This window comes from Puma concolor, chromosome B2 (assembly GCF_028749965.1).
Source record: "Puma concolor isolate L17-30 chromosome B2, mPumCon1.1.hap2, whole genome shotgun sequence".
Lineage (NCBI taxonomy): Eukaryota > Metazoa > Chordata > Mammalia > Carnivora > Felidae > Puma > Puma concolor.
Window position 1 is genome coordinate 152,099,755 of NC_141671.1, and position 4,650 is coordinate 152,104,404.

A 4,650-nucleotide genomic window follows, 5' to 3' on the forward strand; every position below is an offset into this window, starting at 1 on the left:
CACTAGAAATTGAAACTGAAATTTAAAAGATTCTATTATATTATACAATAACAACGGACCATTGTGCCATCATACTTTCCACATCCGGAACCAGGAGTAACCGCGAGCCTCCGGCGGAGACGACAAATATCGATTGTTCCGTTGGAACTATTTCGACTCACGTTGCCACTGTTGATCAATTCTGCTACCCTTCGCCGTGATTTTTCCAAGTTTCCAGCAGACGTACCTTCGTTATGTGTATATATCTTTATGTAATATCAGCAAATACATCTTTGAAGAAAATGTTCACACACTTGGGTTTCGTCAAGGGCCTGTTGGAACCCTTAGGGAAAAAAAGAGAAATGTAACACACACTTGATATTTTACGCGTGCCTATTTGCTGCCAATAATCAATAAAAAACCAGGACACGCTGTTGAGAACGCACTGTACGCATTATAACGCATTATACGCATTACCTGCTGTCTTCTGTGGCCCTCACAATAATCCCGTGAAACAGGGTTGAAACTCATCACGTTTTAACCCAAATACAAGCCAGGGCCCCGCGTGGCTCAGGCTGGCTCAGTGCCCCACACAGATCCGTAGCCAGCAGTTGTCGGAGGACGGCCAGCTTCCCCGGAGTCTCTCTAGAAGGACTGGAGGGAATTGGTGCCATCAGCCGCGTTTCCTGAAGGGCCCCCGGTATTCACCCCCCCAGGGCTGCCATAGCACAGTGGTTAGAACAACACAACTGTGTCGTCTGTGGTGTCCAAAATCGGGACGCTGGCAGGGCCGTGCCCCCGCCAGGTCCTCCTCCCAGCGGTCCCTCCCTGCTCCCTGCCTTGGTCTCCCCCTCTCCCTACGGGATGCCGGTCACGCAGGATTGAAGGCCGACCTTCTCCAGGAAGGGCTCACCTTAACTTCTACAATTCCATCCACAGTGACTCAGTTTCCAAGGAAGCTCATGTTCTGAGGTTCCGGGAAGGACATAAGTCTGGGGGGCCTCCCAGGACAGCCTCCATCTTACTTTTACGTTGTCCCTTGAGTCACAGCTTTTCTGACATCTCGCGCATTCTGGCCACGGCCTCTCTCCTCTGACGCGACCAATGCACTGGCTCCCCCTTCTCCTGGTTCGTCCCCTGGCTTTCCGTCCCTGACCTGGCTGGCACCTGCCTTCCTTCTTCCGTTTTGCTGGTTACCGGTCACCGGACTGGTGGAGACTGGCCGTGGGGGAGCCTCTCTTAGAAGCTGGGAGGCGCGGAGGCTGGGGCTGCGCTGAGGGAAGCTGGTGGTGGCAGTGCCCGCTGTCTGGTTACAGCCGGTCGCCCTGACTCCTCGGCTGGTGCTCCTTCCGTGCCCACGACTCCTAACGAGGCTGTCCTCCTTCCCCTCTTCTATTCCCGGGGTCCATCAACCCCTGTTTTCTGTACCACTAGGAAGGGAAGCTGCAAACGAGTGTGGGCAGCAGTATCCCCTGGGGTCAGAGCATAGGACCTGCCCTCCTGCAGCCTTCGTGCCCCAACAAAGCTGCCTGAGCTCCGGCTGTCTCCTCACACACCACACAGCTGCACACGCTTCCCTGTACACCCGAGGCCCCGGCTCGATAGGCCCTGTCCTGGCATAGCTGGGACTTTCTGCACGTCCTACATCAACGCCCACAGAAATTAATACTGAGTTTTAAAATCAGTTCTCGGGGGTGCTCAGGTGGCTCAGCTGGTTAAATGTCTGACTCTTGATTTCAGCTCAGGTCACGATCTCAGGGTTCACGGGTTTGAGTCCCACGTCGGGCTCTGCACTGTCAGTGCAGAGCCTGCTTGGGATTCTCTCTCCCTGTCTCTGCCCCTCCCTCACTCATGCTCTCTCTCTCTCTTCCTGTCTTTCTCTGTCTCTCTCTTTCTCTCTCTCAAAACAAATGAATAAACTTTTAAAAAATAAAAATATAGGGGCAGCTGGGTGGCTCGGGCGGTTAAGCATCCGACTTCGGCTCAGGTCATGATCTCATGGTCCGTGAGTTCGAGCCCCGCGTCGGGCTCTGTGCTGACAGCTCAGAGCCTGGAGACTGCTTCAGATTCGGTGTCCCCCTCTCTCTCTGCCCCTCCCTTACTCATGTTCTATCATTCTCTCTTTCAAAAATAAATGAACATTATATTTTTTAAATTGAAAGTTAAAAAATAAAAATGTGCTTACATCTCCACAAAAATGATCGATCGATTATTACCGAAAATGACATATTTTGACATATTTCTTAACAATGTGACCCAGTGTCACAGCACACAGCGGTGCCCGTGCTGCAGCAAATACCTTGTGTAATTGTTCCCACCCTCAGGGACGCTCCCGCCGTGCTCCGTTGTGCTCCACTGTGCCCTGCCGGTCTAGTAAACATTTATGATTTATCCTCCTCCTCCCCACTATGACCACGCATAGATATTCTAGTGAGGATGACTGTCATGTTAATGCTCTACTTTTCCAGAAACATCTAGAATCAGAGTAAGAATTATTCTTACATTAGAAACTTTGCATTGTCCATTATCATTTTCATCCTCCTCTTGAGGATGTTGGAGACACAGAAGCTTGCTTTCTAAATAAATGTCTCTTGGTCTGAGTTGACATTTTTTTAATTTACTTATTTTAATGTTTATTTGTATTGGAGACAGAGAGACAGAGACGGAGCACGAGCGGGGGCGGGGGGGGGGGGGCAGAGAGACGGAGACACAGAATCCGAAACAGGCTCCAGGCTCCGAGCTGTCAGCACAGAGCCCGATGCGGGGCTCCAACTCACGGACCGCGAGATCGTGACCTGAGCCGAAGTCGGACGCTCCACCGACTGAGCCACCCAGGCGCCCCTGATGTGACAGTTTAAAGCAGCACTTAGCATCATTAGTAGGACCCCATTAAAAACATCAGCATTTCCCAGTTCAAGGAGAGAGGCTACGTATTTGTGGGCAGAAGCCAGTCACAACTAAGGCCACTCACTCACGTGGCGACAGAACCCTCCACAGCAGCCTGAAAACTGAAACTGCGCGGGTCACACGTTGATGACGTCCTGGGACAGCATCCGGCCCCACGGAAATGCTGACAACAGGGGCCCGGGCCTGAGTGGTTCGATTTCCTTCTCCTGCTCGACTATCAGGTACGGCACGGGGACCCTCTTTCTGGCGTTCTCCCAGGGGCTGAGTTGTGCGTTCGAAGTCCAAGGTCTCCCCCGCCCCATATCTGCCCCCACAGCACTTTGTGCTCACATCCATGACTCTGTTCTGCAGCTACAACTCCCTCCCAGTCGCACCTCCCCCTTCCTATTAACTTGTTGGCCCCTGAGAGGCAGAGACAGTGGCAATATTTTCATCTGAATCCAAGTACCTAACACAATGCCTGGCACGCTGAAAAGTGTTCTGAAAACGCCGGTGTTATATTTCAAAAAGTTTAAGAAGATTCCAGGAAGACATTTTTCAGAGACTGTAGGCACTCGATTGAATAAAAGGGAAGTCAGAACTAAGATTTCCATTATTTATTGAATTAATGTTTCATTGCTGCTTAAGTCATCGTAACTGAGATAAGGTATAATATATTCTCCATGAGATCTTGCCTCCGAAAATAAAACAACACCGTCTACCCCTTAGGGAGTTAGGAGGGGGTCATTCCTACCCTTCATCACTGGCATTAGAGGATCCCGGAAAAATGATTTCGCTGGAGATGAAGTGCTCGATCGTCAAGCTAATGACTTCCAAATTGACAATGTAACACGCCAGTGAACAAAAATGACATGTTTACTGGTCGTGTGACTCTTTTTCAGCTCTGGTATTTCTACCCTAAGCAGATGAAACTGTACGCGATTGCTAAGTACCAGGTGACCCTTAGGCAGCAAACGCTACTGTTCCAGGAAAACAAGAAAGGACCGGACGCATGCCTGGTCGCAAAGAACCCCCGGTGGGCGAGCTGCTACGAAGTCTGTCTGCCAAGTGGGTCCTGTTCCAGGGGCCTTGACGAAGCAGGATCCCCAGCAGCACCTTCTCTGAAGGAGTGGTGGTTCCGGAGTGAACCTCGGAGGGTTTGTCCGAACAGCAGTGGACAAGGCCACCCTCTTCTCTGCCCGCGCCACGGCTGATGGGCCCGTCCCGGCCAAAGGCAAGGAAACCCCCTCCTGGTTGGACAGACCAGGACTGCCAGAGGCTGGCAGCCAATTTCCAGCCTGGACTGACTGCTGGACAAGAGTGTCGTGCCTTGACTCCCACCGTCGAGAGTCTGGAGACAGTTGGATCTGTGAGCTCAGATGATGTCTGTATCCTTCGCGGTGTCCTTCTCACTTCTCCCGACACGGCTTTCCTCTCTTCTTAAGCCCTCTGTTTCCTCCCTGCGTCCTCACCAGCTCCAGGCTCACGGTCCTCACCTCCTTCCTGGTTGCTCTGAGCAAATTCCCAGGACAGATGCTGATTGGATCTACTTGGTCACATGACCGTTTCTGAGCCAAGCACCAGGCAGGGATGGAACATAGTCCTGGCAGGCCTGGGCTATGTGCCCACTCCCCGATCCGAAAGGAGGTAGCCCTCCTCTCACAAACCACATCCTTGTCTCATCTTCCATTTTGTTTTCTTCTCCATTTGTCCCCTTTTCCATTCTCTTTCCCTTCTTTCAGTTATCTAAATAATTCTGCCCTTTTCTATTGGGACAAAGGAGAA